General features: G+C 49.4%; 1 non-coding gene and 2 pseudogenes across 1 annotated transcript; all 3 read right to left on the reverse strand.

The window, feature by feature from the left end:
• Positions 1-454: 454 nt before the first annotated feature.
• LOC131738767 (U2 spliceosomal RNA) lies at positions 455-609 on the reverse strand (annotated as a pseudogene).
• A 7,045-nt stretch (positions 610-7,654) lies between these two features.
• LOC131738201 (U2 spliceosomal RNA) lies at positions 7,655-7,845 on the reverse strand. The gene has a single exon (XR_009329765.1). It is a non-coding gene; the product is annotated as a U2 spliceosomal RNA (small nuclear RNA).
• Positions 7,846-8,443: 598 nt separating this feature from the next.
• On the reverse strand, positions 8,444-8,613 carry LOC131738500 (U2 spliceosomal RNA; annotated as a pseudogene).
• Positions 8,614-14,042: the final 5,429 nt, after the last annotated feature.

Below are 14,042 nucleotides of genomic sequence, written 5' to 3' on the forward strand. Positions count from 1 at the left end.
CAAAACAAAGCAAAAACACACACATAACACCAAAAACAAAACATAAACTGGCGGAGTGCGTCTTACAAATAGTCATGCCAAGCTGCTATGCTGTGCAAGGTGCCTTGGGTAACTACAACTGTGCCTCGCTGGCTGGCTGGCTTGCTAAGAAGGTCCTGGCATAGGGACATGTTCCACCACACTTGTCTGGTTAGCTGCATGCTCCCAGGAAACAACCTGCTGCTGTCTACATCATCACCACATGTGAATAAAAGAAAGAAAGACAGCAAGAAAGAAAGAGAGAAAGAAAGAGAGAAAGAGAGAAAGAAAGAGAGAAAGAAAGAAAGAGAGAAAGAAAAAAAAAAGAAGTAAAACGGCGGGAAAACTTGCATCAACACTGGCACTCTCCCTCCAGCAGGGGTAGACAAAATGCTCACAGGAGAGATCCAGATCTGACTTTGACCAACGTTAGAGAAAGGTGTGCACCGTTCCCGGAGGTACTGCAATACCGGGCTGATGCGTGGAGTGGACGGAGCAAGCCCCTGTTCCATCTCCCGATTCCAAAAATCAATTTAATATATGGTCCCCTGATAGGGGACGTATCAGATATTAATACTCTTTTATTGAGATTTTACATTTTTTACATTTACACCCATTCGTTTTTTCATTCATTTTACATTTCTTTTAAAGATGACATTCATGCATACAGACATACATTTTGTTTTAAAAGCATTTAAAATACATTTAAAAACACCAAGACAATTGTGCTTTGTACATGGTTAAAACAGACACAGATTAAAATCAACATGAAAAAAACCTGTGCTGTTTTAAAAGTGACTGGAAAAAAAGAACCATCTATAAAAAACCAGTGCTTGTGAGGGCCGGGGAGTGCTCTCTAAAAAAGTGAACATAAACCTAGATCTAAAACAGGGACAGGGGAAAAGGGACAGTGTATAAACAGTGAGTTAAAATTCTAAAATTTTAAAACACTTAAAATGTAACTTTTAATAGTTTACATTAAAAATCTTAAAGATACATAAAACAAAACAAAACAAAATCAAATAAAACATTCAAATTAAATCAAAGGTCCATAAAACTGAAACAAAAAGACTACATAAAACCAGGGCACCGTTGAAAAACGGTCATGCCAGCTAAAAAGGGCGGAATGCTGGCATGACAAAATAAATAAAAGGCTTAGCGGTGCCCCGTAGTCCCGCTCCTAGGAGCTAGCGGTTCCAGTTTTTTCCTTTATTCCATCTTCACGTCCTGAAGTCCGGCGATCCTCCACTCCGCGCAGGCCTTGTCCTTCCCGAGGGTCCGGATGTCCAGAATTACAAAGTCCTTGATAAGAGTTTGTGCCCTTCTGGTCGTGGTGATAGTGTCTAGCTCCTGCTTGTGATAGACACAGACGTTACGGCCTTCCCACAGGATCTGCTTGACAACATTGATGACACGCCAAACGCACTTAGCTGTGCTGGTAGTGATTCCTCCCGCAGGCCCATAGAGCACAGTCTCAGCGGTCATCTTGGCCGTGTCAGCAAACCTGTTTAGGAAGACAGAGACAGAGAGCCAGACACTGCCAGCCACATCACACTCCCAGAAGATATGGGCTGGTGTTTCTCTCTTGCGGCACTTTGCATAGGGGCATGTTTCTACTTGGGCTAGTCCCCTCCTGAACATGAACGCTCGAGTGGGGAGTGCACTGTGGACGGTGTTCCATGCTATATCCTTCTGGACATTACTGAGGCAGCTGTGAGACACATTCTCCCAGATTTTTTGGCTTTGGGTGAGGGAGAAAGTAGCTACTTTTTCAATTTCCTGGGAACCGGCAAGATATTTAGTTACAGCCTTGTATTCCCAGGAGGCCAATTTTGCTTTATCTAAGCCCAATTTATATATAGTGTCCCTTAAGGTTCTATAATACAATGGGGGGTCCCAGGAGTACGGCACGGTGTTATCAATAGTGCAGAGGCCCAAGGCCCTGAGACAGGTGGCAAAATAGAAACGATTCATGTAACATACCTTCCTGTCCAGGGCCTGGATGTTCTTGATAGTTTGCGTGAGCCCCTGCACTCGGGTGAGCTGCACAACGTCCGGGACCCCCTTACCTCCCTTCTTGTCGACTTTACTCAGGGTGGCTCGCTTTACCCTCTCCATCTTGCTGCCCCAGATAAAGCGGTGGATAATGCGGTCCACCACTTTTTTGGTGGTCCTGTCTGGGGGAAAGATTTTTCCTACATAAGAGAGGATGGGGAACAGTATAGACTTGGTTATTAATACTCTACCCGTCATTGTTAAGGATCTTGTGCTCCATCCGCCAATCTTTTTACGGACCTGGTTAATGGCCGCCGTCCAGCTCTGGGCCCCCGAGCTATTGTTCTCGAAAATGAGGCCCAGAATCTTGATTTTGTCCTTTTTGACAGGGTACATGTCCGACAGTTCCCTATCTACCTGCCAATTTTTAGACACGTAGACTTCGCTCTTGGACTTATTAATCACTGCCCCGGTCGCCGTGGAGTACTTCTCAAGGATATTACTAATCCGAGGTACCGACGATGTGTTGGTGCAAATGAGTGACACATCGTCCATATATGCTGTTGTTTTGACCTGGACCCCGTTGGATCCAGGCAGCTGGAAACCAGTTATATTGGTATCCCTACGAATTGCCTGCAGGAGGGGTTCAATGCACACGACATATAGCAGTGGGGATAGTGGGCAACCCTGTCTGACCCCTGACTGGATAGATATTTTACCAGTCAGGTGCCTGTTCACCAAGACTCGGGTACTAATGTTTGTATATATGGTTTTAACCCACTCCCTAAGTCCAGGAGCGAATTTCATCTGGTCCATCACTTTGTACATATATTCATGGCTTACCCTATCGAACGCCTTCTCCTGGTCAAGGTTGAACAGGCAGAGGGGATGGTTCCGTTCTCTAGAATAAGCCAGAATGTCCCTTGTTAACATTAAAATATCCGTGATGGACCTCCCTGGGACGCCACAAGCCTGGTCGGGGCCAATGACCAAAGGGAGGTGTACTTGTAGCCGGAGCATCAGAGCTTTGGCTAGTATCTTGTAATCCACGCAAAGGAGGCTGATTGGGCGCCAATTCCGTAGATCTTTAACTTCCCCTTTCTTATGAAGGAGAGTAATTACACTCTCCCGCATAGAAGGGCCCAACCGCTTCTCCCTGTAGACCGCTCTGTAGACCTCCGCTAAATGGACTTTTAGCGTGTCCCAAAAAAGATGGTAATACTCACCCGGGATGCCATCTGGACCTGGCGTCTTACCGGTGTTCATGGTCTTAACCGCCTGGGTGAGCTCCTCCAGCGTGAGTTCTGGGTCCTTCTCCTCCTCCTCGTCGTCCCGCACTGAGTCAGGCTCCAACTGGCTCAGGAACCACTCTATCAGGGTGTCATCTGTAGCTTTGATGTTATACAGGTCCCTATAGAAGTTCTCTACCACTTTTTTCACTCCCTCACTATCCTCTACTATCCTCCCCCTGCTGTCGAGCATGGAGGACATCAAGTGCCGCTTCTCCCTCGTTTTCTGGAAGAAGAAGCGAGTACACTTTTCGTCTTCCTCCATTTTTTGCACTTTTGCATTGTGCATGACCTTTCGTTGTTCCTCCCTACAAAGCACTGAAAGATCTAGCTTGGTCTGGGCTATCTCGTCGCTTACAGGGAACCCCCGAAGCTGAAGCAGGCTCAGATGCTGGAGGGCAGCATTCAGGTGTTTATATTTGGCCCTCCTTTCTTTTGCTTTCCTCTTGCCTGCTGCTATGAAATAACCCTTAGTTCTGATTTTGACCATCTCCCACCACTCTATAGGGGAGTTGAATAGGTCACGCAAAGTGGTCCACTCAACAAGCCTGCTCTTATAGGCTGCAGCTATGGAGGGGTCATCGAGTAAGGAGGTGTTTAATTTCCAAACCCCTGACCCCATCTGGGAGGTCTGAGGGACCTGCAATGTTACCTGCAGGAGCCTATGGTCAGAGAAGAAGACGGCCTGGGTGTCTACTGCCGTCTTCGTAAGGGAGCTGGTATGCAGGACGAGATCTATACGGGAGAAGGAGGTCCCAGATGAGCTCACCCAGGTAAAGGGAGGCACCAGGTCCTTACCTGCATCACACAGGGAGAAATCAGATATTACGGAGGACAAAACTCTACTAGAGCGGTCGTTGCGTGGCCTGCTCCGGTCTACGTCCCTCAGAGCACAATTGAAGTCACCTGACACGATGACGGGTACGTTCCCCAGCAGGAGTGGACGCAGCTGTGGAAAAAATTGAACTCTTTCGTTTTGGTTAGTGGGTGCGTAGACATTGACCAGTCTGAGGGGAGTGTTGTTGTATGTCACATCCACGCTCAGAATTCTACCAGGTTCTACCTCCCTGCTGCTGCGGGAGGTAATAAAAGGGTTTTTAAACAGGATACCTACTCCGTCGGCTCTGGCTATGTTGGAGCCCGACCAGAAGGAGTCCCCCAGGGTCCAACTCTCCTTCAGGTCCCTATAATCAGGGCTCGACGAAATACCACACTCCTGCAGAAAGATGAGATCTGCTTTCAAGTTAGCTAGATAGTTTAGTACATCAAATCTTTTTTGTGTCTCCCTGATGCTCCTGACATTAACAGACACACATATCAGGGCCATCAGGGTAGCTAACAAGAAAAGGAGTCGCTGCGTCCACCCCATAGCGACTATGATTGGGAGGTCGGGACACTCTTCCTACTCTTAGCTCTACGCTTGCTTCGAGGGGGCTTGGGCTTATTTGCAACTCCCATCACCCCTGAGAAGGTACTCACTGCTGCCTCGTCCAAGAAGGCACCATCTTTATATGCACAGTACGTGGAGTTGTTTGGGCTATTCAACTCCCCACAAGGTAAGTCTGGTGGAACTTGCTCAGGGCCCCTCGGAACGTGTGGGTCAGCTTTGTCCTGGGGGGGGGTTATGACAGACAGCATTCTTTGGCTGTTACCGTCTGCTGAATTGGAGCTGTTAGCAGACTTCTGGCTTACCGCGTCCAGGGGTATTCCCATGTCCTCCAGTGCTGTATCTAGGAGGACCTCTAGGGGGCCCCTGGTTTTGCCCATACAAGGGAGGGGGTCAAGGATGCTTTGAAGGGAGGCCCTTCGCTTGAAGAGGGTCATTGCTACCGAGGTACTGCTGGTCAGGGAAGGTGTTGACCCCGACCTCTCCCTCAGTGCATTAGTGAACACCTCTTCTGCGAGGTGTGCTAGGGTTTGTGCCAACGACTGGGAAGGCTGGCTGGGGATGCCCTGGCTGGCTGCTACCTGCCCACTAGACGGCAGTGTAGCCGTCCCACTCGCCTCCGTCTCTGCCTGCGAGGGCAAGACTGGGGACTTTGTGTGGACATTAGCTGGTTTTGGATCTATGGGGGCCACCTGCAACTTGCTGTCTTTGATCTTGATCTTCTTTCTTTTCCCCCCATCGTCTCTACCCTTTCTTTTCCCCACCCTCTGCTGGTTCTTCATTCCCTTCCCCTCCTTTTCACTCTCACTTTCACTGTCGCTTTCGCTTTCCTCCCCCACGGACTCAATCCTTATGGCGTCATAACGAGAGCCGAGGGGGAGTGCTGGCGCTGAGAGGGCCCTACTCAGTGGGGGCCGCTGCTGGGTCCGGGCTCCCTCCCTGCCTCGTGTTCTGTATCAGAGGAGCTACTGGAGGAGCTAGTGGAGTAGCTATTGTACTCTCTCTCTGGGCTGGGGGAAGGGGTCCTCGTAAAACGGGACATGTCTCGGGGGCGGGGGGGTGAGGGGGGTGCTGGTGATGATGGTGGTGCTGGAGTCTGGGTTTTGGATACTGTTGGTGGTGATGTGGACTGATCTTTGTTATTTGTTCCCTCTTCCTGCTCAGGCCTAGGCTTGTTCGTATTTGCCTTGCTGGCTCTGGCCATGTTGGCATAGGAAGAGGGGCAGTCCTTAAACAGGTGCCCCTTCTTTCCACACAAATTGCACTGCCTCTCTTCTCTGCAGTGGCTGGTCTCGTGGGGGGCGCCGCAGTTCCTGCACTTGACTACAGTACATGCGGCCGCCAGGTGTCCTAATTCCCCACATTTCCTGCAGAGTTTTGGCATCCCATTATAGAATACCAGCCCTCTGTTGGGCCCTAACACTATGGAGTTTGGAATGTGGCGGACGCCTCCAATGCCCGATGGATCAACATTAAGGCGTACCAGCCACTTTCTGGCTCCTGTCCAAACCCCATCTTCGTCTGTAATTTTCCTCCCTTCTGATGACACCCTCCCATAGCGGTTAAGCCATGTTGTAATATCATAGTCGCTAACAGCCTCATTGAAAAATTGGACAGTAACAACTTTCATTTCTCTGTCTGTCAGTGCATCCACACAAAATTCTTTGTATGGAGCGAGATATTTATTCTCCCCCCAAAAGGACCACATTTCTTGTAACTTTTGGGGGTTCCTAAAACTGACCTCAAACACTTCCTTAAGCCCTGGCAATTTCACCAAACAATTCAAGTCAGAAGGGGAAAAACCCATACCCCTCTGAAGAATGGTCCGGCTGAACTCCAGTCTCGTCAGTCCTGGTTCCGTTTCATCTTGCTTGTTTCTTGTGAAGCGCACCGCATTGTGCCTCCTGGTTTCCTGGGTTGGCCGGAACGCCATCCTTCAGCTGGCTCCTCCGATTGGGGTGGGAGAAGCCTCTGGACGTCCGGGTTGTCTCTCTCTACGGAAAAGAGACAACGTAAGCAGCAAATCTGGGCAGTTGAAGGAACTATTACTTTAGTCCCTGAGGAGATGGTCGCCTCGCAAGAGGGACCCCCTCCCCAGGTGAACGGTGTCCTTCCCTGGCGGAGTAGGGGGCGCTGCTTGGCACCGAGACCACGTAGGAAGAATCGTGGCTGTGACGCCTCCTCGGGGTCCGGGGCCGCCCTCTGCTCCTCCCAGATGGCGCCCTCTGCTGGGCGCCTGCTGCTCTCTCGGTCTGGATCTCGATTACAATCAAGGGCTGGGGATGAGGTCGTCTAGGTCATCAAAGGGTCCTCAAAGGTCGTCTGGATGGTAGGTCCTCCTTCTCTCTAACTCCAGGAACGTCTGGAAAAGCCGGAACCGCCTGAAAAAGAAAAAAACGGGAACCGCCTGAAAAAGAAAAAACTGCTCTCAACAGTCAACAAAATCTTGAAAGACCCTCGGCCTGGATTGGGCAAGCCAAAACCAGACTGAGCATTAGTCTTCCAAAAAGTTGCCGAGCTGAAGAAAGCCAGTCAAAAATAAAAAAAATTCTGTTCCTCCTCACCCGAACAAACCTCTCACAGACCCTCGGAGGGAGCGGGCAATGCCACTACCCTCTAAGCCTTAGTCTTAGAAAGATTTATTCGAACTGAAGAGAAGCCAGAGTATATGGCTGGCTAAGAAGGACCTGGCATAGGGACATGTTACACCACACTTGTCTGGTTAGCTGCATGCTCCCAGGAAACAAACTGCTGCTGTCTACATCATCACCACATGTGAATAAAAAAAAGAAAGACAGCAAGAAAGAAAGAGAGAAAGAAAGAGAAAGAAAGAAAGAGAGAAAGAAAAAAAAAAAGAAGTAAAACGGCGGGAAAACTTGCATCAGCACTGGCACTCTCCCTCCAGCAGGGGTAGACAAAATGCTGACAGGAGAGATCCAGATCTGACTTTGACCAACGTTAGAGAAAGGTGTGCACCGTTCCCAGAGGTACTGCAATACCGGGCCGATGCGTGGAGTGGACGGAGCAAGCCCCTGTTCCATCTCCCGATTCCAAAAATCAATTTAATATATGGTCCCCTGATAGGGGACGTATCAGATATTAAACTGATAAGAACAGATACTACACTTGATCTTAGCCAAAAGGCCGAGAAGCGATGGCGACTTGGCCCTTGCCCGGGGCCCCCCAGCCCGGACGGCACAGGGGGATTCAAAGGTGGGTGCAAAATTCCAAGCACAAGCAGACCCCCAAAAAACGGGCTGCTGCTTCCAGAGGGGAAATGTGCAATTTAAGCAGGAGAAAACAAAACAAAGCAAAAACACACACATAACACCAAAAACAAAACATAAACTGGCGGAGTGCGTCTTACAAATAGTCATGCCAAGCTGCTATGCTGTGCAAGGTGCCTTGGGTAACTACAACTGTGCCTCGCTGGCTGGCTGGCTTGCTAAGAAGGTCCTGGCATAGGGACATGTTCCACCACACTTGTCTGGTTAGCTGCATGCTCCCAGGAAACAACCTGCTGCTGTCTACATCATCACCACATGTGAATAAAAGAAAGAAAGACAGCAAGAAAGAAAGAGAGAAAGAAAGAGAGAAAGAGAGAAAGAAAGAGAGAAAGAAAGAAAGAGAGAAAGAAAAAAAAAGAAGTAAAACGGCGGGAAAACTTGCATCAACACTGGCACTCTCCCTCCAGCAGGGGTAGACAAAATGCTCACAGGAGAGATCCAGATCTGACTTTGACCAACGTTAGAGAAAGGTGTGCACCGTTCCCGGAGGTACTGCAATACCGGGCCGATGCGTGGAGTGGACGGAGCAAGCCCCTGTTCCATCTCCCGATTCCAAAAATCAATTTAATATATGGTCCCCTGATAGGGGACGTATCATATATTAAACTGATAAGAACAGATACTCTTTTATTGAGATTTTACATTTTTTACATTTACACCCATTCGTTTTTTCATTCATTTTACATTTCTTTTAAAGATGACATTCATGCATACAGACATACATTTTGTTTTAAAAGCATTTAAAATACATTTAAAAACACCAAGACAATTGTGCTTTGTACATGGTTAAAACAGACACAGATTAAAATCAACATGAAAAAAACCTGTGCTGTTTTAAAAGTGACTGGAAAAAAAGAACCATCTATAAAAAACCAGTGCTTGTGAGGGCCGGGGAGTGCTCTCTAAAAAAGTGAACATAAACCTAGATCTAAAACAGGGACAGGGGAAAAGGGACAGTGTATAAACAGTGAGTTAAAATTCTAAAATTTTAAAACACTTAAAATGTAACTTTTAATAGTTTACATTAAAAATCTTAAAGATACATAAAACAAAACAAAACAAAATCAAATAAAACATTCAACGTAAATCAAATAAAAGTCCATAAAACTGAAACAAAAAGACTACATAAAACCAGGGCACCGTTGAAAAAACGGTCATGCCAGCTAAAAAGGGCGGAATGCTGGCATGACAAAATAAATAAAAGGCTTAGCGGTGCCCCGTAGTCCCGCTCCTAGGAGCTAGCGGTTCCAGTTTTTTCCTTTATTCCATCTTCACGTCCTGAAGTCCGGCGATCCTCCACTCCGCGCAGGCCTTGTCCTTCCCGAGGGTCCGGATGTCCAGAATTACAAAGTCCTTGATAAGAGTTTGTGCCCTTCTGGTCGTGGTGATAGTGTCTAGCTCCTGCTTGTGATAGACACAGACGTTACGGCCTTCCCACAGGATCTGCTTGACAACATTGATGACACGCCAAACGCACTTAGCTGTGCTGGTATCGATTCCTCCCGCAGGCCCATAGAGCACAGTCTCAGCGGTCATCTTGGCCGTGTCAGCAAACCTGTTTAGGAAGACAGAGACAGAGAGCCAGACACTGCCAGCCACATCACACTCCCAGAAGATATGGGCTGGTGTTTCTCTCTTGCGGCACTTTGCATAGGGGCATGTTTCTACTTGGGCTAGTCCCCTCCTGAACATGAACGCTCGAGTGGGGAGTGCACTGTGGACGGTGTTCCATGCTATATCCTTCTGGACATTACTGAGGCAGCTGTGAGACACATTCTCCCAGATTTTTTGGCTTTGGGTGAGGGAGAAAGTAGCTACTTTTTCAATTTCCTGGGAACCGGCAAGATATTTAGTTACAGCCTTGTATTCCCAGGAGGCCAATTTTGCTTTATCTAAGCCCAATTTATATATAGTGTCCCTTAAGGTTCTATAATACAATGGGGGGTCCCAGGAGTACGGCACGGTGTTATCAATAGTGCAGAGGCCCAAGGCCCTGAGACAGGTGGCAAAATAGAAACGATTCATGTAACATACCTTCCTGTCCAGGGCCTGGATGTTCTTGATAGTTTGCGTGAGCCCCTGCACTCGGGTGAGCTGCACAACGTCCGGGACCCCCTTACCTCCCTTCTTGTCGGCTTTACTCAGGGTGGCTCGCTTTACCCTCTCCATCTTGCTGCCCCAGATAAAGCGGTGGATAATGCGGTCCACCACTTTTTTGGTGGTCCTGTCTGGGGGAAAGATTTTTCCTACATAAGAGAGGATGGGGAACAGTATAGACTTGGTTATTAATACTCTACCCGTCATTGTTAAGGATCTTGTGCTCCATCCGCCAATCTTTTTACGGACCTGGTTAATGGCCGCCATCCAGCTCTGGGCCCCCGAACTATTGTTCTCGATAATGAGGCCCAGAATCTTGATTTTGTCCTTTTTGACAGGGTACATGTCCGACAGTTCCCTATCTACCTGCCAATTTTTAGACACGTAGACTTCGCTCTTGGACTTATTAATCACTGCCCCGGTCGCCGTGCAGTACTTCTCAAGGATATTACTAATCCGAGGTACCGACGATGTGTTGGTGCAAATGAGTGACACATCGTCCATATATGCTGTTGTTTTGACCTGGACCCCGTTGGATCCAGGCAGCTGGAAACCAGTTATATTGGTATCCCTACGAATTGCCTGCAGGAGGGGTTCAATGCACACGACATATAGCAGTGGGGATAATGGGCAACCCTGTCTGACCCCTGACTGGATAGATATTTTACCAGTCAGGTGCCTGTTCACCAAGACTCGGGTACTAATGTTTGTATATATGGTTTTAACCCACTCCCTAAGTCCAGGAGCGAATTTCATCTGGTCCATCACTTTGTACATATATTCATGGCTTACCCTATCGAACGCCTTCTCCTGGTCAAGGTTGAACAGGCAGAGGGGATGGTTCCGTTCTCTAGAATAAGCCAGAATGTCCCTTGTTAACATTAAAATATCCGTGATGGACCTCCCTGGGACGCCACAAGCCTGGTCGGGGCCAATGACCAAAGGGAGGTGTACTTGTAGCCGGAGCATCAGAGCTTTGGCTAGTATCTTGTAATCCACGCAAAGGAGGCTGATTGGGCGCCAATTCCGTAGATCTTTAACTTCCCCTTTCTTATGAAGGAGAGTAATTACACTCTCCCGCATAGAAGGGCCCAACCGCTTCTCCCTGTAGACCGCTCTGTAGACCTCCGCTAAATGGACTTTTAGCGTGTCCCAAAAAAGATGGTAATACTCACCCGGGATGCCATCTGGACCTGGCGTCTTACCGGTGTTCATGGTCTTAACCGCCTGGGTGAGCTCCTCCAGCGTGAGTTCTGGGTCCTTCTCCTCCTCCTCGTCGTCCCGCACTGAGTCAGGCTCCAACTGGCTCAGGAACCACTCTATCAGGGTGTCATCTGTAGCTTTGATGTTATACAGGTCCCTATAGAAGTTCTCTACCACTTTTTTCACTCCCTCACTATCCTCTACTATCCTCCCCCTGCTGTCGAGCATGGAGGACATCAAGTGCCGCTTCTCCCTCGTTTTCTGGAAGAAGAAGCGAGTACACTTTTCGTCTTCCTCCATTTTTTGCACTTTTGCATTGTGCATGACCTTTCGTTGTTCCTCCCTACAAAGCACTGAAAGATCTAGCTTGGTCTGGGCTATCTCGTCGCTTACAGGGAACCCCCGAAGCTGAAGCAGGCTCAGACGCTGGAGGGCAGCATTCAGGTGTTTATATTTGGCCCTCCTTTCTTTTGCTTTCCTCTTGCCTGCTGCTATGAAATAACCCTTAGTTCTCATTTTGACCATCTCCCACCACTCTATAGGGGAGTTGAATAGGTCACGCAAAGTGGTCCACTCAACAAGCCTGCTCTTATAGGCTGCAGCTATGGAGGGGTCATCGAGTAAGGAGGTGTTTAATTTCCAAACCCCTGACCCCATCTGGGAGGTCTGAGGGACCTGCAATGTTACCTGCAGGAGCCTATGGTCAGAGAAGAAGACGGCCTGGGTGTCTACTGCCGTCTTCGTAAGGGAGCTGGTATGCAGGACGAGATCTATACGGGAGAAGGAGGTCCCAGATGAGCTCACCCAGGTAAAGGGAGGCACCAGGTCCTTACCTGCATCACACAGGGAGAAATCAAATATTACGGAGGACAAAACTCTACTAGAGCGGTCGTTGCGTGGCCTGCTCCGGTCTACGTCCCTCAGAGCACAATTGAAGTCACCTGACACGATGACGGGTACGTTCCCCAGCAGGAGTGGACGCAGCTGTGGAAAAAAATGAACTCTTTCGTTTTGGTTAGTGGGTGCGTAGACATTGACCAGTCTGAGGGGAGTGTTGTTGTATGTCACATCCACGCTCAGAATTCTACCAGGTTCTACCTCCCTGCTGCTGCGGGAGGTAATAAATGGGTTTTTAAACAGGATACCTACTCCGTCGGCTCTGGCTATGTTGGAGCCCGACCAGAAGGAGTCCCCCAGGGTCCAACTCTCCTTCAGGTCCCTATAATCAGGGCTCGACGAAATACCACACTCCTGCAGAAAGATGAGATCTGCTTTCAAGTTAGCTAGATAGTTTAGTACATCAAATCTTTTTTGTGTCTCCCTGATGCTCCTGACATTAACAGACACACATATCAGGGCCATCAGGGTAGCTAACAAGAAAAGGAGTCGCTGCGTCCACCCCATAGCGACTATGATTGGGAGGTCGGGACACTCTTCCTACTCTTAGCTCTACGCTTGCTTCGAGGGGGCTTGGGCTTATTTGCAACTCCCATCACCCCTGAGAAGGTACTCACTGCTGCCTCGTCCAAGAAGGCACCGTCTTTATATGCACAGTACGTGGAGTTGTTGGGGCTATTCAACTCCCCACAAGGTAAGTCTGGTGGAACTTGCTCAGGGCCCCTCGGAACGTGTGGGTCAGCTTTGTCCTGGGGGGGGGTTATGACAGACAGCATTCTTTGGCTGTTACCGTCTGTTGAATTGGAGCTGTTAGCAGTCTTCTGGCTTACCGCGTCCAGGGGTATTCCCATGTCCTCCAGTGCTGTATCTAGGAGGACCTCTAGGGGGCCCCTGGTTTTGCCCATACAAGGGAGGGGGTCAAGGATGCTTTGAAGGGAGGCCCTTCGCTTGAAGAGGGTCATTGCTACCGAGGTACTGCTGGTCAGGGAAGGTGTTGACCCCGACCTCTCCCTCGGTGCATTAGTGAACACCTCTTCTGCGAGGTGTGCTAGGGTTTGTGCCAACGACTGGGAAGGCTGGCTGGGGATGCCCTGGCTGGCTGCTACCTGCCCACTAGGCGGCAGTGTAGCCGTCCCACTCGCCTCCGTCTCTGCCTGCGAGGGCAAGACTGGGGACTTTGTGTGGACATTAGCTGGTTTTGGATCTATGGGGGCCACCTGCAACTTGCTGTCTTTGATCCTGATCTTCTTTCTTTTCCCCCCCTCGTCTCTACCCTTTCTTTTCCCCACCCTCTGCTGGTTCTTCACTCCCTTCCCCTCCTTCTCACTCTCACTTTCACTGTCGCTTTTGCTTTCCTCCCCCACGGACTCAATCCTTATGGCGTCATAACAAGAGCCGAGGGGGAGTGCTGGCGCTGAGAGGGCCCTACTCAGGGGGGGGCCGCTGCTGGGTCCGGGCTCCCTCCCTGACTCGTGTTCTGCATCAGAGGAGCTACTGGAGGAGCTAGTGGAGTGGCTGTTGTACTCTCTCTCTGGGCTGGGGGAAGGGGTCCTCGTAAAACGGGACATGTCTCGGGGGCGGGGGGGTGAGGGGGTGCTGGTGATGATGGTGGTGCTGGAGTCTGGGTCTTGGATACTGTTGGTGGTGATGTGGACTGATCTTTGTTACTTGCTCCCTCTTCCTGCTCAGGCCTAGGCTTGTTCATGTTTGCCTTGCTGGCTCTGGCCATGTTGGCATAGGAAGAGGGGCAGTCCTTAAACAGGTGCCCCTTCTTTCCACACAAATTGCACTGCCTCTCTTCTCTGCAGTGGCTGGTCTCGTGGGGGGCGCCGCAGTTCCTGCACTTGACTACAGTACACGCGGCCGCCA

This window comes from Acipenser ruthenus, chromosome 10 (assembly GCF_902713425.1).
Source record: "Acipenser ruthenus chromosome 10, fAciRut3.2 maternal haplotype, whole genome shotgun sequence".
In the NCBI taxonomy this organism is placed as follows: Eukaryota; Metazoa; Chordata; class Actinopteri; order Acipenseriformes; family Acipenseridae; genus Acipenser; species Acipenser ruthenus.